Below are 27,603 nucleotides of genomic sequence, written 5' to 3'. Positions count from 1 at the left end.
TTTTTCTTGCGCGAGGTGTGCTCTACAATAACTACGGTCCAACAGAAACTGCTTATCTGCTTGTAGTACCCACAACACTTCATGACGAAGTTCTTCGTGGATGCCATGAAGACCTTTCTTCCAGCCATCTCTGTTTTTCTCGCACATTGGCACGGATACACCGAAACTACCACTGGCCCAGGCTAACTGCCGTTGTACACCACTACGTTCGTACCTTCCATGGGTGCCAGCGGCGAGTGACAACACCCATTAAACCACCTGGGCTCCTGCAGCCTATCGATTCCCCGAAAATCCCATTTCAACAGGTCGGCATGGACTTACTGAGTCCATTCCCGAAGTCATCCATGGGTAACAGGTATATAGCGGTTGCCACTGACTACCTCAGCCGCTACTGTGAGACCAAGGCCATTCCCCGTGGTACCGCAGAGGAAGTTGCCCATTTCTTCATTCACAACATTGTACTCCGTCACGGTGCCCCAACAGTCGTCTTAACTGACAGGGGAACATCGTTTACGTCGGCACTCACGAGCGAGGTCGTTCGACTCAGTGGCACCACCCACCGCAAGACAACAGCCTACCATCCTCAAACTAATGGACTAACTGAGCGGCGTAAAAGTACAATTGTCGATATGATTTCAACGTATGTAGACGAAGATCATGGGAACTGGGACCGAATTCTGCCGCACATCACGTTCGCATACAACACTGCGTTCCAGGAAACTACACGCTTCACTCTATTGCATTTGGTCCATGGACGCAAACCTTTGACTATGCTGGATGCCATGCTTCTTTATTCTGCTCCCTCCACTGTCGGGGGGGGGGGGGGGGGTGGGGAGGGGGCTGACCAATTTATTCGGGGCGCAGAAGCCGCACGCCAACTTGCCCGATAGAGAATTCGGCATCAACAAATACACGACGCCCAGCGCTGCAACCTGCTAGACAGAGAATTGATTTACACGCCCGGCGACCACGTCTGGGTATGGAGCCAGATACGATTGTGAGGACACTCTGAAAAGCTTCTACTGTGTTAATTTGGACCCTAAAATGTGCTCCGCCACCTCAGCGTGGTGAACTACGAGGTGCTACAACGAGGCACTGTCCGCTCCTCTCGGTAACCGAAGTCTGAAATAGTTCCTGGGTTTTTGCGCTGAATAATACGTCTAGGAAATCGTTTTTGGATTCAGAAATGCGCTTCGATTTACGTCACCAGAATGAACCGTTTCAAGGTCAAAACCCGAATCAGAGACAGCCGTATAACTTACCTCGCTTTTCTATTGTTCCACTACATTTGTGGCAATGGCTCGATGCCTCTTGGAAAGGCGGCAATGTCATAGCGCTGTCCATCTTCGGGGGCCACCTGGTGGCCCCAGATGCGTCGTCCTCGTCTGTTTCGAGCTCCGCTTCATTAAACAAAGGCCAGATCGATTGTTCTGCTGCTTGCCCCGTGTGTTGGTGACAATGTATATGTTTTCCCGTTTTGAACGCTCCAGGCGCTTGACTTTACAGTGTATAGCCGTTGGCCTATGAACATGTGACCGCGAGTAAACGCAGGCCTTCACGTAATAAGTGGCCGGATAAAAAGAGGAGCGTAGACATATTACGATGTCTCAAAAGGACTGCTCTTTCCGCACCGCTGAGACCGTACAGCGAGCGCCGTTATTGCGGTGACTAGTGTACTCACGCACTAAGGGGTTAAAAATAAGAGTATTGTAAATATCTGCTAAAAATAGAACACCGCGGAAATGAGGCGGTGACCATAAAAAGGCGCTGGCTGGTAAAACATATATTGCGTCATCTCCTAAACTGCTCTCTTACACATCAGCTAAAGCCGCGGTAGGTCTACAAATATGTGGAACAGAATTTTATCCTCATTCAACAAATAAATTTCACTTCCGTTACAGCCAAATTGGTTCTGAAAAGACTGGCAAAGATGAAAGAAAAACGCTAGCCAGAGACTAAAAGATTGCGTTGTTGGGCGAGTTGGTCAGACATATTTTCAAGGTATACTCATCATCATCATCAGCCTGACTGTACCCACTGCAGGGCGAAGGCCTCAGCCATATTTCTCCTATTTCTCTTCTGTGCTAGCTGCATCCACTTGACCCTTGCGAACTTCTTAACCTCATCCGCTCACCTAACTTTCTGCCGCCCCCTTCCTACGCTTTCCTTCCCTTGAAATCCAGTTTGTTACTCTAAGCGACCATCGGTTATCCTCTCTTCGCACTATATGTCCTGCCCATGTCCATTTCTTCTTCTTAATTTCCACTAGAATGTCGGTAACTTGAGTTATTCCTCTGGCCCAATGTGCAGGCTTCCTATCTCCTAATGTTACCCCTACCATTTTTCATTCCATAGCCCTCTGGGTGGTCCTCAACTTAAGTAGAACCCTCTTGGTTAGCCTCCACGTTTCAGCCCCATAGGTGAGTACAGGTAAGATGCAACTGTTGTATACTTCCCTCTTGAGCGAGACCGGTAAGCCGCTAGTCATAATCTGCGAGTGCTTGCCAAATGAGCTCCATCCCAATCTTATTCATCTTGTTATTTCCTTTTCATGGTGCGGATCTCTTTTACTACCTGCCCTAAGTAGACATATTCGCCTACTACTTCCAGTGATTCGCTACTTAATGCAAACTGCTGTTCCTTCCCGAGGCTGTTGAACATTACCTTAGCCTTCTGCATATTGAATTTTAAGCCTACCTTTCTATTTTTCCTGTCTAGGTCATCAATCATTATTTGCAGTTCATCCCCCGAGCTACTTAGCAAGGCAATGTCATCAGCGAATCGCAGATTAGTGAGGTATTCTCCATCGACCCTTATCCCTAATATCTCCCATTCCAAGTCTCTGAATACTTCCTCTAAGCAAGCTGTGAATATTACTGGGGAGATCGTGTCTCCTTGCCTAACACCTTTCTTTATGGGAATTTTGTTACTTTCTTTATGCAGAATTATGGTTGCGGCGCATTCCCTATATACATCTTCCAGCACTTTCACGTACGGCTCGTCTACCCCCTGATTTTGCAATGCCTGCATCGCCGCCGAAGTTTCTACTGAGTCAAATGCTTTTTCATAATCAATGCATGCTATGTATAAGGGCTGGTTATATTCCGAGTATTTTTCTATCCCCTGATTGATGGTATGGATATGATCGTTAGTAGAGTACCGTTTCAGAAACCCTGCTTGATCCTTTGCTTGATTGCAGTCTAAGGTTGTCCTGATTCTATTAGCGATTACCTTAATAAATACCTTATACGTAACAGACAGCAAGCTTATTGGTCTGTAAATTGTAAGGCCCTTAGAACGCCCTTTCTTATGAATGAGGATAATGTTTGAATTGTTTCATGGTTCCGGTACCGTCGATGACACCAGGCACTGCGTATATAAGGTGGCCAGTTTTTCTAGCACGATATCGCCCCCGTGCTTTAACAAATCTGCATTATCTGATCCTCTTCAGCTGATTTCCCCCTTTTCATAGTTTCTAATGCTTTCTTGACCTCGTCCTTCGTCACTGGTGGAACGTCCGACTGTTTTTCCCTACCGCCAATCTCATTACAGTCCTCACTACTTTGGCTGTTGTAGAGATCTGCATAGAACTCCTCGGCTACTTTGACTATCTTGTCCATATTTGTGATGACGTTGCCACCTTGTCCCTTATCGCATACATCTGGTTTTTTCCTATGCCCAATTTCTTCTGTGCCGCTTTAAGGCTTCCTCCGTTTTTTACAGCCTGCTCAATTCTCTCCATGGTATACTTCCTTATATCGGCCACCTTGCGCTTATTGATTAGCTTTGATATCTCGGCCAATTATATCTGTTAAGTTAGATTGGAAGCTTTCATACTCTGCCGTTTTTAATCACATCTTTCGTCTCCTTAGACAGCTTACTGGTACCCTCTCTGACTATCCTGCCGCCTACTTCTACAGTGCACTCAGTAATGATATCTCTGAAGTTATTGTTCATTGCTTCTAGGGTAAAGTCGCCATCCTCACTTGGAGCTAAATATCTCTTCTGTAACGAGATCCTCAACTCTTCTCGCCTCCCCCTCACCGCTAATCCGTTGATAGGTTTCTTTCGTACTAATCTGTTGCGTTCCTTCTTCGGATTTAGGAAAATTCGGGACCTCACCATTCTGTAGTCACTGCATCACACTTTTCCGATTACCTCTACATCTTGCAAAATGGCGGGGGTTAAACACAGTATAAGGTCAATTTCATTTTTCGTCTTCTCGTTAGGAGTTTTCCATGTCAATTTCCGCTTCTTCCGTTTGCAAAAGAAGGTATTCATGATTATTAAGTTATTGCGCTCTGCCAACTCAACTAGTAACTCCCGTCTGCTACACCTAGAATGCTATAGTCGCCTACTGCCTGGTCTCCAGACTGCCTTTTCTCTACCTTGGCATTGAGGTCGCCCATTATTACAGTATACTGCGTCTTTGCTTTTCGCATTGCCGATTCTACATCTTTGTAGAAGCTTACAACTGCCTGGTCATCATAACTAGATGTGGGTGCATAGGCCTGTAAAACCTTCAGTTTATAGCGCTTATTAAGCCTAATTGCGATGCCTGCCACCCTCTCATTTATACTATAGAATTCACCTATATTGCCCGCTGTATACTTATTGACAAGAAAACCTACTCCTAGTTCTCCCCTCTCCGGTAAACCTCGATACACAGTACATGCCCATCCTTCAGTATAGTATATGCCTAATTCGGCCTCCTAACCTCACTAAGCCCTATGACATCCCATTCCTTACCCTCTAGTTCCTCTAACAGCACTGCTAAACTAGCTTCACTAGCTAGGGTCTAGCGTTAAACGTTGCCAGGGTCAGTTTCCAATGACGGCTTGTCCAGCGAAGCCAGAAATTCTTTGCACCCCCCGCTGCGTCACCGGTCTGACCGCCGCCGTGGTCAGCTGTTGCGCAGCCGCTGGTGACTAGGGGCCGGGGTTTCATGGAGCTTATCGTGAGAGGTTGCGGCCAATTACTGTACCAGGGTGGCCAACTCCTGTTCTTGTGAGGGAGTGCGTTGCCGGAGGTGTTCACCGGCATCAGGTCGCACCCCAAACCTGTTTAATCAATTCCATCGACACACCGATTTTTTTATCCGGTGGAGAATTGCGTGGGACCGGGATTTGAACCACGGTCCTCTTGCATGCGAGGCGGATGTTCTACCGCTACGCCACCGCTGCAGCCAAGGTATACGGCGCACACACAAAACAAGGACGAGAAGGGTAAAAGCCAGAGTCATTCAGAAAGAGGAAGACGCTATAAAATGTACATGAAAACTTTGGTGGACAAAGTAATTACTACGATTTACATATGAATTTCTGGCTGGAAATTATCGCACCAAATTTCTCGGCTGCTGGTCAGGGATCCAGTGGCAACTTACGTTTCGTCGACGTCATTGAGGTAAGCCGGCATTAAGGAGAGCAAGCTGCCGGGCGAGTTGGTGTTGCATGATTTGAAGACGTCAGCGCAAGTTACGGACAAAAGACGAAAGGGAGGACCCATAGAACCGCCACGAGCTATGCTGCCAGGTGATATAGGATAAAGTTTATTCTGCTAGCCGGTGTAATGAGCTAGTTTTGCGGCTAAAATGTTTATGTATAATAAATGTTTGTGTTGAGATTTTCGGCATTAGGTGCATCAGTATGCGAGAGGTAGTGACGAAGATATCGTCAATCTTCAAGAGAGCTGGCCTTAGAATTTGGTGTGCAGATTCTAAGTGCTTCCTGGCTGGCATGCTGCGAAAGAGTGAAAAATGGCCCTGTCCAACAGCAGGTCAAGTACAAAATGCTTTGAAGCAAGCAGCTCTTCGAATGGCGACAGGGGTTATAGGGTCGAGTTCCTGCATCGTTGCTGTTCTCAACTCATATGAAGACTTCCTGCAGGCACGTTTATAGTTTGCTATTGAGCTATAATATGTGATAACTGTGCACTTAAGCTCTGATACCGGAATTCCGAAAAGCTGCGCGGAGGTTCGCTTTTTTTTTAATATCTGAAGCTGTAGTTACAACGTCGAGAAAGCAACGGCGTTTACGCACTTATCTGTTCACCGTTTCTTTGTGTTACAGGACGTATACATAAAACAATATTGTCATGTTTCAACGTTTTTAAGTCGCAGAACCGTATCAGTAGTGTTTGAAGATATTTATTGATGATACTAGGAAGATATACTTGCTCAAAAAGGGATCTCGCGTTGCAACATGCCTTTAGTTACGCTTTTTTACAAGCCGTACAGTTGCTTTTTCACCGCCGATTTGATGTTCAAGCTGAGTTTTACTGCTATTCGAGTCATTGAAGTTCAGAGCTTGTCGAGACAAATTGCAGCTGAATAGCGGCAATGTTCACAACATTTGTGATGAAGGATTAGTGTTATCTGCACATGCTTAGTAATCGCCTAATTATTGTACAATACGAAAGTACGAAGTTCATCTTTCTTTCGTTTAAATCCTAGAGTCTAGGTTGGCTTTGATTCGGTTTATGAGAGCACTTTACTGCGTTTTTAAAACAGCGGTCGTAATTCTCTATTTCACGAGCTTCTGGTGAATATATTGTTTTATATTAGAGGCATGGTGCCATTGAAAGACGCCGCAGCACAATGTTACCTGCAGATAAGAAAAGCTGGTTGCAGTGGCTCCGTAGCATGAACTTTTGCACAATGAAACAATATGCCCTTGCTACATAAATTTGAATAGATGACATGGCGGAAAAATAATTCTGTCAAATTTAGGTAGTAAGATAGAGGTTTGGTGCAGTCAGATTTTTTGTAACTGCTCTAAATTCACATTAGCTGAACTACATTCTACCACATCCACCGCAAAGCCTAATAAGTTCCCCTTCACAATCGACTTTGGCGAGACGCTACTGCCCATGCATTTAGCAATTATTGTCTTTTTCGTCTACTTTCAGGAAAACCTCATTGCGAGGTGTATCAATGGGATGAGATTGTTGATAAACGCTGTGGACCGATCTTCGACAAGGACACCTTAAAGGGCGACTGCATTTATCGGGGCTGCGAACTCGAGTTCCAGAAATACTGTTCAGACCCAAAAGTTCGGATTGTTTATGACATGATAGAATGTAAAAACAAAATGCCACCATTGCCAAATCAGACACAATAAATATAAAGCTCCCAAAACTGCTTCGTTCCAGGAATTTTAGTCACAATAAAAATATTCTCAATACACGTAGGTGTTTATGTTGTCCCCCGCAGGGGTGGCGCAGTAGTTGCGGCGCTCGACTACTGTTTTAAGGACGCGGGATTGAATCCTAGCCTCCGCGGCCACTTTTCGTTGTGCTGTGTGATGTCAGTTGGAGGTTAAACAACCCATGTGGTCGAAATGCCCGGAATACTCAATACGGCGCCTCTCACAGCCTCTGTCGCTTTGGGACGGCAATCCCCACAAATCAAACCAAACCATTTATGTCCTGTCGCGTATGCTTCCTTGGAAATGTCGCCCCTCGGCCACGTACCGGAAAACATGAGACTGCCGCATATACGAAGTAGGAAGACAAGCAGAAATAACTTTATTTGGTGTACAGTAGGGGTTACCGCGACCGGGCCAAGATCTCCCACTTGTGATTGTCGATATCTTGACTCTTCGCCGCCATGAGGGCCCGCTGGACGGACCAGAGTTCGTCGTTGAGGCCGGAGCTGCGCAGAGCGGCTGACCACATCGGTGATAGGGTCTCGGATCAACACTCGTATTTGTCCCTTGCATGTGCTTAAGTGTTCCTATGCCGGTAGTGCAGACCTTGTACGTATTGATGTCCTATACTTCGGAGTAAATCTTGTACTACAGCGCTTTTTGGTATGTATTTGTGCTTAAATGCCTCTAGGAGACTGAGCTCAGCATAGTTTGCTGATAGGCGGAGGCGATTACGCCGGTCCAGGTAGACGGCTTTGGTTAAGTAATTGAAGCCCGTCGACCTCTCCTCCCCCTTATTCGACATGACTGTCTTCGGCATGGCATGTGAGACTTGTGCGACGGAGTCAGCGGCTTCGCTGAGGTTAGTGAGATGCCAAGAGATAATGTGGGCGGGGATATAATATAGCTCGACTTTGTTCGGTGAGCGTTTCAAGTTTTCAGTTATTCGGAAGGCTTCCACGGATATTCTCCCTTTGGCTTGATTCTATAAAACAGTTCGCGATTCGCTTACAACGACCACGCCAGCAGGATCAGATAGGGCAAGTGTGATAAGTAATTCTTCGGCCACTGTGGCGTGTAGAGATTTTACGATGGCGCAGTGGAAGAGCTTTACGGCAGTGGCGACAACCGCGACAGCGTATAGACGATCATCTTGATACTCAGCAGCATCCACCACCTGCGCTTCCGTCGCTTTTTCGTAGTTCCGCAGCAGGGCCATCGATCTGGCCTTCCTTTTTTCTTGATTACGTGTCGGCTGTATGTTTCTCGGGATTTGTGCGACTGGGACATCATGCCTGATGATCCGCGGGATATTTCCTTGTGAACGTGTTGGCGTGTTGGCGGTGGTAGCCAATGCCAAGCCGCTAGAGTATGTGTTGCCCAGCTAAGGTCGCCAGTATTTATAGCTGCGATATGTGCTGCGCAACAGCAAGTTCGTCCAACGTGTTGTGGGCTCCTAATTGTAGCAGGAACTCTGTGGCCGCCGAGTCTGGCAGTTCAAGCGCTGTCTTGTTTGCCCCGAGGATAATCACGTCTATGTTGTTCTCAACCTTGTATCAAACTGGAAGGCAAGCAGGTTGGTTATATGGCAAATAACGAAGGCTATCCTCCCTCATGCCACTTGTATCGGTGACTCTCTTTAGTAACCTCACTGAATTGTAAGTGTTGTGTACAAGCTTACCGACCGTCTCGCCGTTTACGCCATCCGGTTCTATGATCGTGCCTAGAACTTCGCTTTTTGTTCACGATGGGGATTGCTCGCCGTCGCTTGTGTTTAACCTGATTTCTTCATATTCTATTCTTCTTTTATACGCTGAACGGTCTTCCCGTCTGCGTGGGGCGGTACAGCAGGAGCTCCGACGTGTGCGAGCAGTGCAGCCCGATGTTCAGGTATTTTCACCTTCCACATCAGTATTACTTTCTACAGTGAAGACCTAGATCGTGATGTCTTCGGCGTAGATAGTGTGATAGACGTTTTCTACTTTTTCGAGTTTCAGCGCAAGGCCAATCTTTACCAGAGTGAAGAGAATAGGGGAAATGACCGCTCTATTTGGGGTGACGGTGGCTCCCAGCGTGGTTTTCTCCTCAAATTGAATACCTCCCGCTACAAGGACCACCTTTCTTTCACCAAGAAAGTCTTTAACGTAATTCTGTTTTTCGCCGCGGTTAATGTGCGAGATTTGGTACAGAAAAGCCGCAGGGCTGGTTATTTGGAATTCACCTTTGAGGTTGAGTCCGACGATGGCTTTGGTGGAACGGGTCTTGTCGTCCATGATATGATATTTGAGCACGAGCATATCGTAGCGTACATAGCATTCATTGATTACGGAAAAGCATTTGAGTCAGTTGAAACCTCGGTGGTGATGCAGGCATTGCGAAATCAGGGGTAGACGAGCCGTACGAGAAAGTGCTGGAAGATATATACAGTGGCTGCACAGCAACCATAGTTCTGCATAAAGAAAGTAACAAAATTCCCATAAAGAAAGGTGTTAGGCAAGGAGACACAATCTCCCCAGTACTATTCACAGCTTGCTTAGAGGAAGTATTCAGAGACTTGGAATGGGAGCAGTTAGGGATAAGGGTAGATGGAGAATACCTCAGTAATCTGCGATTTACTGATGACATTGCCTTGCTAAGCAACTCGGGGGATGAACTACAAATAATGATTGATGACCTAGACAGGAAAAGTAGAAAGGTAGGCTTGAAAATCAATATGCAGAAGACTAAGGTAATGTTCAACAGCCTCGGGAAGGAACAGCAGTTTACATTAGGTAGCGAAGTACTGGAAGTAGTAAGCGAATATGTCTACTTAGGACAGGTAGTAACCGTAGATCCGGACCATGAAAAGGAAATAAGAAGAATAAGATTGGGATGGAGCGCATTTGGCAGGCACTCGCAGATTATGTCTAGCAGCTTACCGGTATCGCTAAAGAGGAAAGTATATACAAGTTGCATCTTACCTGTACTCACCTATGGCGCTGTAACGTGGAGGCTAACCAAGAGAGTTCTACTTAAGTTGAGGACAACCCAGAGGGCTATGGAACGAAAAATGGTAGGGGTAACATTAGGAGATAGGAAGCGTGCAGAGTGGGTCAGAGAAATAACTCAAGTTACCGACATTCTAGTGGAAATTAAGAAGAAATGGACATGGGCAGGACATGTAGTGCGAAGAGAGGATAACCCATGGTCGCTTAGGGTAACAAACTGGATTCCAAGGGAAGGAAAGCGCAGCAGGGGGCGGCAGAAAGTTAATGCAGCGGATGAGATTAAGAAGTTCGCAGGGGTCAAGTGGATGCAGCTAGCACAGAACCGGGTTAAGTGGAGAAATATGGGAGAGGCCTTCGCCCTGCAGTGGGTATAGTCAGGCTGATGATGATGATGATGATGATATCGTAGCGCATCGAGAAGTGAGGCCGAAGCCGGATGACGATGTGAGGGTAGACAACTGCCACTTCGAACTGGGCGTTTACTCGACTGAGGAATGCATGATCCATTACATTGCCCCCGCTGGAGTGAAGCGAGGTTAACCTAATATTCTCCAAGCTAGGAGCCTTATTGGGTTTGGATGGGTGCCGTCTTCGCGTTCGCATTGCTTTGGTACAGAGCCCTTCCTCCATCGTTCGTTTAGATATTTCGTGAGTTCGTCCACGGAGTAATTATCCAAGTTTGTCTTATTTCTGACACCATCCGGTCACGGAGCCGACCTACCGTAAAAGTCGTGCAGGGCCTTACGAATACCTTTGATTTTGCTATTGAAACCTTCATCTAGCGAAGCGCTGGGCCTACTCGCGTAAAAGCATTGTGTGACAGGGGGCCCCAGAGGGAGATACCTGTGTCAAATGATTTTTTCTAACCTTTCTTCAACCAGTGTCTTCACCTCTGTGAGCAGCAGTCTGGCCAGACAGTCCTTTTAATGCGACTTTGTGATTCGACAGGAGCCTGAGTAGTTTCCAGGCTTGTTCGATGTGTAACTGTCCGTCGACCGAGTTGTATATCTCGTCCCATTGCTGTTTGCAAATGATTAGACAGTGCTTCTAGATATTTTTTTCCGTTCAGCAATCTTTCTTCGTGGTCTCTTGTTTAGTCGCTGATGTTTCCATCTGGAGACATTGAATGTCTCGGGTTCTATTAGATGGAGGAGGTGGCTGTCCATTCTCTTTGCTTGATTTAGCTCGCGATTGTCTTTGTTGCGTTTTCTGTGTGGGCGTTCACTCCGGGCGTCCATTAATCGATATCGGAGACAGACGCGGAGTCCCGTCTCGCTTTTCTGGCTCACCGGAATTCTTTCCAGTCTGTCCATTCGAATTCCTGCTTCTCTGGCATGGGCTTATCGAAGGCCGGGAGGACGATCTCCACAATCTTATGATCGGTTCCCAAGTCTACCACAGTGGTTCTCCAAGTGGTGTCCTTGGATTTTTCAGGGAAAGTGAAATCGGGTGTGGTGTCTTGGGTAACCTACTTTTCCGTCCTCGTACGGTCTGCGTGATTTGTGACTAGTGCAAAGTCAAGCTCTAGGGAATCTTGCCACAGTTGTCTGCTCTTGACTGCACAGTAGCTGAAACCCCAGCTGCTCTTTGGGGCAATGAAATTGCCTCCAATCATAAGGGTATTGTTTCCTACCAGCGCAGCGTTTTCTTGGAGAGAATAAAGCGCTGCTCCTGGTGAGAGAGATTACTCAACAGATTGAGGACAAATATATTTTCTTTCCTAAACTTGTTTGGTAATGACTCGATGAATAAGTGTTCAATTTTGACATCTTCAGTTTATGAAGAAGGCTCGTCATCTTCTTTCCAACTATAGTGGATACACAGCTGCCTTCAAACTTGGAGGGAAGATCCTGGTACCCAGGTACGGATGCCGGTGTGTGCAATGTTTCATGCATTAAAATGGATGTCCAGCATTACAGGTCGCGTTTCTAATGTACTATTGTAAGACCGACTTTTTACCGAGAAGTCCGCTACAGTTTCACTGACATGTGATGATTCCTTGTGTACCGAGGGCCATGTTGATTGATAAGGAAGACGCCTATTTGCACATGGACATCGTGAGCGACGTTTGTCATTTTGTAGTTGAGAAATGCCCGTCGGCGAATTGTTGCTCATTCTACCTTCGGTGCTCGTGACCCTGTTCGCTAACCCGATCACCGTCGTGGGCAAGTTCTCAATAGAACCCTGATCGCAAGTGATCATGTCCTTAAATTCCAATGTGGCGTGGCCCGTCATACTTTCCTGCTGGGTTATACAACCTGCTTTTTAGGTGCGCGAAAGTCCGAATCGCTTACCGCGCTGAGGATGGGTATGATTCGTCGGTGGATGTTATCGGTGGAGACCACAGCCTCTATGACATTATAGTATATGCGTTCGCTTTTGAGTTGCTGTACCTCATGCGTGAATCTTTGGATTAATTCGTGCATGATTTCTCAGATTTTCACCTAGTCGGGGCGTAGCCGATGCCGCTCTATCATCCAGGTGTGCTGAAATAATAATAGTGTGCGCAGTAGCTCCTTTATATTAACGGCGGTGTTGTTCAAGCCCTGGTTGTTCTGTGCAGTGTCAGCTGCATGTGCAGCTCTATGTGACTGCAGTAATCACTGCATTATGACCCAACATGATGTCATGACCGCATGTGACATCACTAATACGTTACTCCCATATATGTCTTTTAAACGGAAGCGACATCATTAAGACTTCACTTTCGAGTATGGCCGCTAACTTCATGCAGATACGAAGCTTACGCGAAGGGTATCCGATCAGGCGAGCATTCAGCCCCTTTAATTTTGCGCTTTGTTCAACGCCGCCCCACACAGACAGCGAAGGCAAAGTCAGCATCATTTGCGCGAGTCGGAAAGTCCAAGAGCTGGCCCGCTTTAACAACTGCCATTTACACACTAGAGCTCGTTTCAGTAGAAACAAAAGGAATAGGCATTGTATTTGACGCAGTCGTAGTCGAAGGCGCGTTTAGACAACCTTCGAGTATCGCCGAACGGTGCAACGACAAACGCATACGTAGTGGCGCTGCTGCCCGTCCTAGTTTTGGGAATGGTTTGCGCAGTGCGCTGTTCAAAGCAACGCCGAAAAAAATGGCCCGGTTTCAGCCGCATGATGAAATCATACATGTTCGCCACGTCTGCAGCGCCGGATGAAGCGCGCTTAACTGGAACGGTGCCGGCAGCGACCGCGGCGGATGGGCTCTCTGGACTAGCGCGCTCCCTGGTCGTCGCTAGGCCTATATTTTGTTTCTCATAGGCGCCACAGCAGACGACGCTTGGAAATTAAGCAGCGCTATAGTACACAGGTTGCTCGTAGAACTACCTACTGTAAATTACTGTCGCATAATGAAATCAAGATATCGTTTATAAAGGCGTCTCCTTGATAAGAAGATCGGATGAGTCGCGACGGTACCGGCGACTGTCACTACACAGCTGTGAGGAGAAACTTGCTTTTATCGCAGTCATCCTACCATTATCTCAGTACGACTCAGCGAGCCTCAATAAGCTTTAATTTTGACATCCAGTTATCCCTGGGCTTATTATTTAGGACTAGCAATAAATTTGAGCATGCTTTATTGACGCTAGCGCAAGGGATCCACGGACAGCTTCCTGAAGTCGCGGCCGGCGCGGCATGTGGAGGCAGTGCATGTGCTCGGACGAAGCATAAGAGCGCTGTTGCCGCGCGAACAGCATCGCACTCCGGACACTGCGTTAAAAATACTATTGCAAATGCTGCTTCGTTCTAACAATCATGCATTTCGTTTGCTGTACCTAATTGGTAATTGTTGACATAGCCGAGAATGGTGGCGTGCTGGGTGACAACAGTGAGTTCAGTATCTTCGGTTAAGCGTAACGATCAGGTCCCGTTAGCCGTGAAACAGTGGTATTAACCTAATTAGGTGCGGGACCAATGACAGAACGGCACCGGACTTCAGTTGCGCTGATTTAATTGGAATCTGAAGTGACCGCAATCACTGCCAAGATTCGAATATCATCATCGGCACGAAAATCGTCACTGCAAAACAGCTAATTCAAAAAGCAAGATTTTTTTTTCTTTTCTTGACAGAGGTTCACAACGGCGAAAAAGTGTGTCATCCTCTGAGAGACTATAAAGCACCATGTCGCCTGAACCACCGAAGATCGCACAACTGACCGCCGGGCCAAAAGGTGCTTCGCGCACTCACAAGAATGTTTGTTTGCTAATGACACAAGAAAACAATTTTCGAACATTGAACGCCGTTTATTCAGAACTGAGCAAAAGAGGTTCACTAGTCCGAGGGCATCGAACCGCGCGGAGTGCCACTTCGCAACAGTTTCGTATCTGCTGTTTGACCTCATGGGGTCTTTTTACACGCGCAACCTTCAGCACAAAACGACAGAACTGTAGAAAACAAACGGCACCAGCAGCAGATTGCACTGATCTGTAGATCCCCAAAGCGCGGGATGGAGCGAAGGAAGCGAGTAAAACGCGCGGCCAGCATTCCGAAATCGACGTCACATTCGCGTATGAACAGTCAGAGTCCTCGGTCATCGCAACGCTTCGCGAAATGTTTCCATACAAGTAAGATTTAGTTAACAGCAAACTAGTGACCTCGCGGCTGCGCTTTCCGGTTTTGAAGTCTCATCGCACTTTGTTCCTTGAAGGTTTCTGGAGACACCATTTACTATTCTGAAGCCGGCCACTACATAGTCTCTTTTAGAGTGCAGCACTTTAGCGCCCGCTCCTGCGTTTCGCGTCATCGTCGTCACCGGTGCAACCAGCTCCGCAGCTGGGGAAGCGCGTGCTCGTCCCCCCCCCCCCTCCCACTTCCTCCGTGGTGGCGACCACGTGTGTTATAAAAGGCATTATTATCTGATTGCTGAACGCGCTCCCACCTACCCCCCCCCCCCCCCCCTGCCCCGCTCTCTTCGTCCTGCGTGGCGGCCAGGGTGCTCTCTGATTGCCGAAACGCCCTCTTGCTATCAGCGGATCAGAGTGAGTGCATCTCAAGCGGAAACGCAGAGTCACGTTCTCTTCACTCGCTAGTGGCCTCAGCGGCATCAGTCAGGCGCTGCTAATCTGTTCGTCGCGCAACGTTCCTATGGGCTCACGCGATGGTTCTCGCAACCTTTCGATAACTCTATTGCTCTCTTCATTTCTCCGACCATAAAGCTTCTTGCATGACAGCCAAGAACTGTTAGTGGAGTGTTTCTTGAAGGAATACGTGTCAAAAATTAAAAAAAAAAGAAATATGTCCCTGAGAAGGTTGGGTAAAAATATAAATACTGATCATTTTTAAGAGAAAAAATTGCCGACAAATATGTTACTTCCTAATGCAAAATTTGAGCGCAGCTCATCAGCGGTTTCATCTTTTCGATAGATTTAGGCAAAGATTTCGAGCCAGACACATATGTACAATCAGACAAGATTTCCAGCAAGATCCAGACAAAAAGACGACATGAAAGCTGGGAGCAGAACATAGTGGCGCTCACGTTAGACCGTCACGCTGGCCTGGACCATCACTATGATCTCAGCCTTTTCACGCTGATAATGAGTTTGCTACAGAGCTCTGAAATAGCACACCTCCCCATGGTGGTCAAATAAAATCCCTCTAGTTCAGGGCTCCTAACGAATTTCGTCGGCTTAAGGTTCTGTGAGTTACACCGGACGAGAACCACTATTGTTTTTTTTTTTTTATTTTTCTCTCTTACTCCTTCCTTCCTCTTTTCCCTTACGATATGAGACAATCACCACGCTATTTCTTTTCCTCAAAACCAATTTTCATTTTTTACTTTCCTTAGAATGAGACTGATCTGTTTTTGTTTGTTTTATGCTGTATTGTAGAGCGCGCCCAGCGTTGTTGCCCCGTGCTTCTCACTCAGTGATGACTGCAGTTATGTCCGATAACAATTGCCGGGTCCATTGTTTGCAAGGTATTCTCAATCATATGAGTGAGAGATGCTTGAGCGTTGTTTAAATGCTTTGAAGATAGTAACAAAATGTTACTCCACAAGCACTTTTGGAATTTGACAAATGCTACACAAAAAGAAAGAACCTAACGAAAAGCTCATTATTAGTCCACCTCAAAAGCAACATTACTCTGATGCTCCGGTGATACCTGGGGCTCAGGTGTCCAATCAATCAGTGAGGAGGCAGACATTTGCGCCGTCCTCTTCTGATAAATAATCATTGTCCACACACGCTAATACAGTAAGCAGTGGTGTCACATGAGCACCTCTGATTTAATTTTCCCATTTTTAAGCAAGGTGTTTTGGGGTTGGCGTAAGCATAGTCTGGAGGGAGTCAACCGCTGCATCGGGTGAAGTTCCACTGACTATTCGGGTGTGTGAATTTTATCCTCTGCAACGTCTACAACAGAATATGGATATTTTCATCCTCAAGTCTAACTTTACGGAGACTTACTGCTTTAATAATATTGTAACGGGTATTGCGCCAAGTTTCCAGGCAACGCCCTGAGCCTAGAAGGCTGCCGAAGTCCGAGAGCGGTCCGAGCAGCGGTCTCAGCGCGGTTCCAGACAACCAACTTCGTCGTCTACGCCAACCTGCAACCACTTCATCGTCTACTCCAACTAGCCACTGATTGTCTCCGCTTCGTCGTCGACTATAGCTTGTATCACTGCCCCCCTCCTCTGTAGCATCGACTCGATGCGACGCGGTGCTAATAGGAAGATGTTAGCGAAAGGGTGCACAAAAGTGTCACAAGGACCCAGCGGCGTTGACGAAAATTTCAGTCATGCACGATCATGATAGGGCTTCAGCCGAACCACATGCACGACCTCAGGACGCTGTGGCCTTCGGGATGGAGCTGAAGCTGCGGGAACAACGGCGTAGGTGACTTCACTTATATGGCGAACAATCTCGTAATGACCGAGGTATCGGCGTAGTAACTGTTCAGATAAGCCGCGATGACGAACAGGTGTCCACACCCAGACGAAGTCGCCCGGCTCGTAAGTGACGATTATTCGGCTGAGGGTATACCGAGCAGCGTCATTCGCTTGTTGTCGGTAAATTCTGAGGCGTGCTAGTTGCCGCGCTTCCTCAGCACACTGAACAAAGATGTCGGCATCAAGTTCGGCGTCAGAGCCGCAAGAAGGATCAACTGGCATCATGGCATCCAACGACGTGCTCACTTGGCGACCGAAGAGTGGCGGTATTGTACGCGAAAGTTATACAGGGCGAAATCGCATCGCAGGTGCGATGTTCTGCGTCCACATACATAAAAATCATGTCGGTGAGGGTGCGTTTGAGGCGCTCCACCAGCCCGTTGGTCTGAGGGTGTTACGCCGTCGCACGTCGATGGCTAGTGTGAGTCAGAGTCATGAGCAACCGGATTAGGTGAGCCGTAAAAGCTTTTCCAGGGTCAGTGATTACCACGGCGGGAGCGCCATGATGTAGGACAATATTATGAACGAAAAATTGAGCAACTTAGGCTGCTGCACCTTTAACAAGGGACGCGGTATCTGCGTACCGTGTTAGGTAGTCTGTCGCGACGACTACCCAACGGTTGTCAGAAGAGGACTTCGGAAAATGACCGAGAAGATCCATGCCCACTTGATGGAAAGGGGTCTTCAGCGGAGCAATAGGATGAAGAAATACAGCGGGTTTCAATGGCGGTGACTTCCGACGTTGGCAGTCACGACATGAGCGTACATAGGCCCGCACCAATGGGAGTAACCTGGACCAATAATACTTTTGACAAATTCGTGCAAGCGTACGGCTCACCCCCAGGTGGCTGCGGTGGGTTCATCATGACAGGCACTCAATATATCTCGGCGCAACTCCGAGGGCACAACAAGGAGAAACGTCTCCTCGCTGTTAGCAAAATTTCGCTTGTAGAGCACGCTACTACGCAGAGTGAACGTTTGAAGCCCACGATGAAAAACACGGGGAATACGGGCGTCGACACCCTGCAGATAGTCGACGAGTGACGCTAACTCTGGATCCATTCTCTGCAGCGGCGCCATTTGGGTTGTACTAGTAGCCCCCAGAAAGGGAAATTCATCGGCCGTTTCTTCTGGACGTATGGCGATGGGCGAGTGCGACAGACAGTCAGCATCTTGATGCTTCCGTCCTGATTTGCATACGACTGTTACGTCATACTCTTGTAATCTAAAGCTCCATCTAGCCAATCATCCTGAGGGGTCTCTGAGGCTCGCGAGCCAGCATAATGGATCATCATCATCATCATCATCATCATCATCATCATCATCATCATCATCATCATCATCATCATCATCAGCCTGATTATACCCACTGCAGGGCGAAGGCCTCTCCCATATTTCTCCACTTAACCCGGTTCTGTGCTAGCTGCATCCACTTGACCCCTGCGAACTTCTTAATCTCATCCGCCCACCTAACTTTGTGCCGCCCCCTGCTACGCTTTCCTTCCCTTGGAATCCAGTTTGTTACCCTCAGCGACCATCGGTTATCCTCTCTTCGCACTACATGTCCTGCCCATGTCCATTTCTTCTTCTTAATTTCCACTAGAATGTCGGTAACTTGAGTTATTTCTCTGACCCACTCTGCACGCTTTCTATCTCTTAATGTTACCCCTACCATTTTTCGTTCCATAGCCCTCTGGGTTGTCCTCAACTTAAGTAGAACTCTCTTGGTTAGCCTCCACGTTTCAGCCCCATAGGTGAGTACAGGCAAGATGCAACTGTTGTATACTTTCCTCTTGAGCGATACCGGTAAGCTGCTAGTCATAATCTGCGAGTGCTTGCCAAATGCGCTCCATCCCAATCTTATTCTTCTTGTTATTTCCTTTTCATGGTCCGGATCTGCGGTTACTACCTGTCCTAAGTAGACATAATCGCCTACTACTTCCAGTATTTCGCTACCTAATGTAAACTGCTGTTCCTTCCCGAGGCTGTTGAAGATTACCTTAGTCTTCTGCATAATGATTTTCAAGCCTACCTTTCGACTTTTTCTGTCTAGGTCATCAATCATTATTTGCAGTTCATAATGAATGGTGGTAGCTTATAACGTGGAAAGGTCGGCCGTAGAGGTATGGTCGGAACTTGGTGAGGGCCCATATTACCGCCAGACATTCTTTCTCAGTTGTTGAATAGCTGGTTTCGGAGCGGGTAAGTGTTCGGCTCGCGTAAGCGATGAGCCGTTCTGCAGCGTCTTGCCACAGAATTAGTACTGCACCAACTACAACGTTGCTGGCGTCAGTGTGAACGTCAGTTGCGACGTTTTCTTCAAAATGTCCTAGTATCGGGGGATTCTGTAGGCGGCTGCGAAGCTCAAGGAACGCGGCCTCTTGTTCACTTCCCCACAGAAACGGCGTGTCATCTCTAGTCAGTGTGATTAGCGGTTCCGCGATGTGCGAAAAGTCTCGTACAAAGCGTCTGTAATAGGAGCATAAACCTAGGAACCGTCGAACAGCTTTCTTGTCAGTAGAGTGCGGAAAACCAGAAACGGCAGCTGTCTTTTCAGGGTACGGGCGAACACCTTATTGCGCTGACCATGTGACCAAGGAAGCGAAGCTCCTCAAAGCCAAAGTGAGATTTCTCCGGTTTGATTGTCAAGTTGGCGTCTCGGAGAGCTTTTAACACAAGGCTTAACCTTTCTAGGTGTTGGTCGAAGGTGGCCGAAAATATGACGACATCGTTCAGGTAAACCAAACACGACTGCCACTTCAAACCGGACAGAACGGAGTCCATCATGCGTTGGAACGTCGCCGGTGCCGAACATAGGCCGAACGGTAGCACCCTAAACTCATACAAGCCATCGGGTGTCACGAAAGCCGTCTGCTCCCGGTCTCTCTCAATCACTTCTATTTGCCAGTACCCACTTTTTAGGTCTAACGACGAGAAGTATCGGGCATCTCGCAGTCGATCGAGTGCGTCGTGTATGCGGGGAAGTGGGTAAACGTCTTTTTTAGTGACGAGATTGTTTTCAGTTGTCGACACAGAACCGCAGAGTGTTGTCCTTCTTTCTGACTAGAACAACCGGCGAGGCCCACGGGCTTGTAGACGGCTGAATGACATCGTCGGAAAGCATTTCGGTGACCTGTCTCTGAATCGCTGCTCGTTCCGTTTGAGAAGCGCGGTATGGGCGTTGGCATACGGGGCGCGTGGTCTCGTCTGTTATTATACGGTGCTTGGTGACCGGAGTTCGGCCTACTTTGGAAGACGTTGCGAAGCAGTCAGCAAAATCTGTCAAGAAAGCCGAAAGCAGATCCTTCTGAGCCGGCGATAACTCGGTGTTTATTTCGACTGGTGGCAGAACGTGGCGAGGTCCAGTGTCGTCTTGAAGGGCTTCTTCCACGGTGCACAAATGTGGACACTCCACGACGTCTTGGAGGAAGGAGATCACCGTGCCTTTGACGAGGTGCTGAAATTCGTTCGAAACGTTGGTGAGCAGAACGCTAGTAGGTGGACGAGACCTCGGGCAACAATGAGACCCCTCTCAAGCAGCAGCGGGATATGACCCTCCGCCATGCCCTCAGTCATGAAATATGTCATTCCGCACGCGCATTACGACACTGCACCGTGGTAGCACCATGACATCATCCTCCACAATACGCAGAGCATGGCTACAGGGATCGCGGGTGTCTAAGCGTGCCACTGCCCGTTTGGTCGAGAATGTGACTCGTGCCTCGTTTAGGTCGATCACAGCACCGTTTGCCTGCAGAAAACCGAGGCCCAGAATCAAATCTCTCGAACATTCGTGTAAGACAACGAATTCCCCGACGTAGACGAAACGGATGCCAATTCGGGCTCTGCACCTTCCGGCCGGGCTAATGAGGTGACCTCCAGCCGTGCGAATGCTAGGGCTCAACCATGGCGTCACAACTTTGCTCAATTCCTGGGCGAGGGCGTGGCTCATCACTGAATAGTCTGCACCGGTGTCAAGTAAAGCGATCGTGTCAGTTCCGTCAAGTCGCACGCACAAATCAGAAGTAGCGCGTCGGATGCTGTCCCTACCAGGCCCCTGTGAGAAATCAGCGTATCGGTGTATCGGCGGCGGAGGATCTTCAATTTTTCCGACAGCAGCGGCCCTGCCTCCGGAGACGCTGGAGTTAGCTTTCCCGGTGTGGACTGGGAGAACGCCGCTCAGTATTGCTGGCGTCTCTGCGAGGGCTTGGGGAACGGTACCGCAGCGGAGATGACGATCCTGAGTCATAGCGCCTGTATCTCCCAGGCCTCTGACGGGCCGACAGATGAGCTTAAATTTTGAGCGGTCGTTCACCGTTCCGTGCACTGGGCGCATCGGGTCCGAAGCCGCGAAGTCCCACTCGGCGATACGGACATGCACGGTAAAGGTGACCGGCCTCCCCGCATTGGTAGCAGATTGGCCTGCGGTCCCGCGTACACCACACGTCCGACTTGCGAGGGCGTGGAACAGGCACCACAGCTTGAGCCGATGCGTCATAAGGACTGATGTGGCTAATAACCGGTGTCGGGTCAATGAGACCACAGGCAGCTGCCGTACGTTCGTTTGTCATCGACCCGTGGAGGCATGGTACCGACAGGATCGTAGGCAGCTGCCTGACGAACAACGGATGTGTGCGTGGGCATTTCATCGACGCGCTGCAGTAAGTTGGTGACTGGGAATTACGTGGGAAGGGATAAGAAGTACGGAGGATGTCAAAGTATGCAAAGGATTAAGACAAGGCTGTCCTCTATCACCGGTGCGGTTCATGCTTTATATCATAAACCTGGAACGAAGGATACAAGACAGTAACCTAGATTTTAACCTGTCATATAGATTAGGTGGAAAGGCGGTAGAGCAGAGCCTCCCCGGTTTGATGTATGCATACGATATTGTGCTGCTAGCTGAGAGTCTGGAAGAACTGCAAACTCTAGTTAAGTATTGCGGAGACGAAGGGGACGCTCTAGGCTTCAGTTTCAGCGCAGTTAAGGCGGGTCTGGTGATTTTCAACGGCTCAACTGATCAGGTTCTTAAAATACAAGGCCTTGAAACACCTAAAGTATCAGAATATAAATATCTGGGGGTATGGGTAAACGAAGGATTGGCATACATTGGAAAGCATGAGCAATCACTTAAGGCCAAAGGGCGAAGGAATGCCGGGATAATGAAGCATAAGGCATTGTGGGGATACAATAGGTATGAGGTTTGGAGGGGTATTTGGAAAGGAATTATGGTGCCCGGACTTGCTTTCGGAAATGCGGTTTTGTGCCTAAAATCAGAGGTACAGTCGACATTAGAAACAAATCAGAGATCCATTGGACGATTAGCACTAGGTGCCCACGGGAAAACTACAAATGAGGCAGTACAGGGAAATATGGGCTGGGCATCTTTCGAAGTACGAGAAGCTCAGAGTAAAATATTATATGAGGAACGCTTGAGGAAATTGGACAGTAACAGATGGGCAGCTAGAGTGTTTAAATACTGTACAATGCGTTGACTCACAATGGAGGAAAAGAACTAGGAAACTAACCAGTAAGTATGCTAGTCACAAGGACGGAGAAATAAAGAGTATTAAACAACAGGTGAAGAACACAGAAGGTAAAAATTGGATAAATTCGATGGAAAAGAAACAGAGTGTGGAATTATACCGAAAGTGGAAATTGCGGAGATCAAAAAGTGGAGATCAGGAAGGAAGATTTCTTTGATAACTCAAGGGGCAGTGCCCTACTTTTTGAAGCTAGATCAGCGTGCCTTAGAACACGCAGCTACAAAAAAAATTAACAATGGAGATGACGCATGTGCTGTATGTGGAAACTCCAGTGAAACAATTGACCATATTATACTCGAATGTAATGGTATCTATCCGGAAGTTGGTTCAGGCGCAATCACTGTTCCTGAAGCTCTGGGGTTTAGAGATAACAGTGGCCGGGTGAATGAACCGGCGGTGGAAACTAGCAAAAAACGACTGGAAGATTGGTGGCTTAAACGCAGAGAAGTGACATAATGTTAGTAATGTAGGAACAAAATTTAGTAAATAGAATGATGGTTAAGTTAACCATTCTAAGTCAATAATTAAGATATAGGAAGAAAAATGAGCATATGATAGCTACTGCTACCACCCCGTTTCAAAGGGAACGCTCCTATATTCCATCCATCCATCCATCCATCCATCCATCCATCCATCCATCCATCCATCCATCCATCCATCCATCCATCCATCCATCCATCCATCCATCCATCCATCCATCCATCCATCCGCTGCGCTGATTAATTGGTGCGTACGGGGACCTTGATTCACCTCTACCAAGATGATACGGGGCAGAAGGCTAGCACAGGAAACCACAGCAGGTGATGAGCAAGTGTTCACAGCACAGCAGAGCAGAACACAGCAGGTGTTCAGGCAAGCCCCAACGGTTTCTTCAGCTTCGTTGTCTCTCACTCTATTTTCTATCGTCGTCTTTTTCGGTGTCATATACGTAACATCATAATTGACCAATGTATTCTGCCTGACACCGCTGGAGCACGGGCGGACGCGTTGACGTTGAAGGAGATATCAGCCTAGAAGATACGTGAGGAACTGTAGCCTGGATTAAAATTAATAAATGGCAAATTGGTTTCGGCCACTTGGTTCGATTTCGAAGGTCAAGATATAGGCAAATAAGTGTCCCAATTGTAAAACTCGCGCGAAACAGTGATTGCTTTAGGAGCCGGTGTGAAATGGCGCATGCTCCTAGCTACCGTATTTCAGAGGCCGTCCGGTAGCTATAATAACCTGTAGAGCGACAAGTCGAAAATGTATCGATAGCGAAAATGTTTGGGTAGGCTCATTGATTCAGATCTTGTGTTACTGTCCAGGAAACGTGATACAATATTTCTGATTCATATATGTGAGTGGGGTAAATAATTTGTTTTATTATTCACATGAAGCAACGTCGAGTTCGGTTTCTCGACGCCGGGCGGTGCCCTCCTGTCAAAGAAATGGTAGAACACTGCATTTGCTAAAGTAGCTGCAATGGTCGTCACACATTCCCTGTTGTGTTGTCTGGCAAGCCACCTAGGGCGGCACCGTGGCCGCGAACCGACCATTTCGTTTGGGCCGATCTGAGCCCCTTTAGAGCGTTTGTTGCACATCTGCAAGTCGATTATTAGCGAAAATCTGTGCCGGTGGCATGAAACCACAGCACCCCGTCAGCCCAGTGATCATCTCACACTTAAATTGCTCGATTCTTCATTGCCGACCTGGCAAACAAGAATCCACCCGCAAACAATCTAGTGTAGAGCCGGTACAGTGTCGTAGCTCTGCGAGAACATGGACTGCAGATTTGGTAGTGGCTGCGATGCCTACCAGACGGCGCTTCAGTGACTCTCCTGTCTTCTTGATGGCTCCCTAGTTTGTGCGCGGTCGTGTGTGAGTCGCGGCTCCTCATGTTCCAGCAAGCATTAAAGCAATGTATTTTACCGTCCGTGTCTCTACGAAGCCAAAAAAATGGCAACGAGGATGATTTTCACCCCCGCAATGAGACGAATCGGGAGCTGCATAACATGTGCTGCAGGTGAAGCACTGGCGCCACTGAAGGGGCGTGCATAGAGCTAGTTCTAACTGGTTGCGTTGGCGGAAACGTCAGCCATTTCAGTGCAAGATGACAGCTATTGGCGCATTGAGGAGTTTAATCCGGACACTCCAGAAAAATGGATAGCCTATTAGGCACGGCTGAATTTATTTATTTCTATGAAGGCGGAAAGCTAGGTGCCCATGTGCAGCCCGATGTCTGTGCACGTTAAAAAAAAAAACAGGTGGTCTAAATTTTGAGAGTTCTACACAAAGGCGTCTATCACAGCCAGAGTCACTTTCGATCGGTAAATTTTATAAACTAAACTAAACCAAGCGGAAATGAAGCGCGCTGTTTTCTTCAGTGCTAGTGGCTCTAGCACGTTTCACTTGCACGATAACTGCTGGCGCTGGCGGCACCGGAAGCCAAAACATTATCGCTAATATTGGCCGCTCTGAAAGAGCACTTATTTTGTCAATGAGAAGAAAGGAGCCAGGGTTGGCGAGTCAGTTTCTTCATGGCCAAACTTCGGCGGTTAGCACAACACTGGTACTTCTCAAACCCGGAGGAGATACTTCGTAACCAGCTAGTGTGTGGGTTGCGGAACAAAAAAGGGCAGAACCGTATTTTCTATGCAGAACCTGACCATTGTGGCCGACTTAGAAGAGGCTTTGGTGACAGAGGCGGCAGACCTGAGCGCTCATAAGGTCACAGCAGCAGTCAACGAGCACCAGATGTCAGCGCTGTTCGTCGGAACCATGACAAGTAGGAAACCAAGAATAACCAGGCACCAGGCCGAAAAGTAGATTTCTTCTACGGTGGCATTCACAAACAAGGTGTTTTTTCCATCAACATTGTCCATCTTGAGACGATTGCCATCAGCAATTGCAGAGCCTGAAGGCCATTCAGGATAAGGCAGAATGATTTGTCAATGCTCAAATGGAGTATCCTCTGGATCAAACGGTTTGATATGCCGGAAAAGGGGAGGAACAGGGTCCTTGAGGTCCTCCACACAGCACATGCAGGAATTTTTCGCATGAAGGCTCTTGGTCGAAGTTACTTGTGGTGGCCTGAAATGGATATGATTATTGAAGACTACGTCAGTAGCTGTTTTGCCGGGCAAATGTTCAGGCCAGCTCCTCAGAAAAGTAGCTGTCTATGCATGGGAGGTAACTAGGACTCCGTAGTCAGAGATTACACATTTTGTTTTTTGGCCCCTTCCAGATGTAGACTTTCCTTATCAACGCGGAAGCCTTCCCAAATTGGCTGGAGGTGGTTCCTGTGTCATCCATGACTACGACGAACGTCATTTGTGTCCTCAGGCTGCTTTTCTAAACACAGGGTATGCCAGAGTCTGTTGTATCAGATAATAAAGCTAAGTTTAGATCTGAGGAGTTCCGTGCATTCCTAAGGGTTGTATATAATCATCACATCGCATCAGCTCCTTTCCATCCATCCCTCATTCAACAGACAAGTAGAACGCATGGTCTGCAGAACAAATGAGTCACTACGGCGCATTGTTGTGGGTGATTGATGGCGCCTTGCCAGTTTCCTGCTGCAATAACATATTACATCGTGCAAGGCCATGTGTTGGAGTCAATCAGAATTGCTCATGAAGCGGATGTTGAAGATACTGCTGAATCGCGTCCATCTAGACTTCTCGGTGAACTCATTAAAGAGCCTAAGTAACAACAGATGAAAAGCAGCCCAAGAAAAGGTTATTTATGCCACATGACTAAGTATTTGTAAGGAACCCACCCGCATGGATCCCGGCCACAGTAACGGAGGAGACAGAATTCATCTCTTATAAGGCCTCCACTCGAGACGGCACAATTCTGCGTCTGCATGCAGACCGCACTTAATGGAGATGGCAGGGAGGGGGTTAGCCGATACTTACTGATGAGCAAAGGCAACGTGATGCTCTCGCCAATCCCCACCGAAAGTGCAGTCGCATGGAACGAGCGCTTTGGCACGCAGTAGGCCGCACACGTCAGTAACAACCCTCGGCGTTGAAAGGACTTTCTCTAGGATGATCTTAGGGGAGGAGTGTAGTGTAGTAAAATGCTTTGCCCAAGGCACAACACCTCACCACCCCACACCCAGCCGCGCCGCAAAAATGCCGAGTGTCCCTATGGCTGTTGATTTGTTTGACGCTGTTGTTTCTTCTGCTTTTTAACAAACATTCCAGGTATGGGATAAATGAATGTTCCATGCGAGTCAAATGTGTTTTAGCATTTCCCAAACAAATCATAATTGCAGTGGATTGCATCGAGCATAGATCGAGAGATTTAATGTGCATGCACGTCAATGCTTCTTATCGCTACTAGCCGCATGTGTATGCTAGTAGGGCTAATTTGTGACGGGCCCAGATGATAGCAAACTATCATACAGTAAAACGTCGACCTAGTTGGTCAGACGAAAGGATGCACTACGCAGCAGAGTAGGCGACGACAAATTGGAGAGGCACACAACCACACACATACACATAGACTTGTGCCACCCCAGGGGTCTGCGATTTCTCTGGATGACGTCACTAGTAAGGATTTCATCAAGTTTCTGACGAATCACTTGGCGTTTACGCGGAGTTACACGGTAGGGGCTCTGGCGAAGAGGTCTGGCATGTTGGTCAGGTACAATTCTGTGCTTGGGAAGTGATGTTTGTAGCTCATTCAATTCTGCTAGCAAGCAATATCTGTAGCCTTGAAGAAGACAGCGAAATCCGTCTTGTCTCCTCTGGAGTTATGCTCGGTATATATCAGACGTAGGCTAGCGACCATGGTAAGTAGCACTTTCTGCGAATTGGTCGAGGGGGTATGGATCTTGCTTAGTTACATAGCTACCTTCCCTTGCCCTCTGAAATGACTTGAGCCCCGGAAATGCTTCAATGACTCCTAGTACTCGGCCTCCTTTGTAAGATAATGCGCAATGAAAGCAAACTGTAGCATAACCTTATACTGCTACTTTTCAAGTCTTGCGTTAAAACCTGAATAGAAATGAACGAAAAACTTATTTGTCTCTTACCTTTTCGCCAGGAGT

General features: G+C 47.7%; 1 long non-coding RNA gene across 1 annotated transcript in view; it reads left to right on the top strand.

Annotated features, from left to right (window-relative positions):
• LOC146177264 (uncharacterized) overlaps positions 1-7,183 on the top strand; it is a 44,004-nt gene extending 36,821 nt beyond the window's left edge. The window contains exon 5 of the long non-coding RNA XR_014701293.1: positions 6,907-7,183. This is a non-coding gene — a long non-coding RNA (uncharacterized LOC146177264). The remainder of the gene's footprint in view (positions 1-6,906) is intronic.
• Positions 7,184-27,603: the final 20,420 nt, after the last annotated feature.

This window comes from Amblyomma maculatum, chromosome 10, assembly GCF_055883805.1.
Source record: "Amblyomma maculatum isolate TAMU_Amacu chromosome 10, ASM5588380v1, whole genome shotgun sequence".
Classification (NCBI taxonomy): Eukaryota; Metazoa; Arthropoda; class Arachnida; order Ixodida; family Ixodidae; genus Amblyomma; species Amblyomma maculatum.
This window is presented reverse-complemented; position numbering and strand designations above follow the sequence as displayed.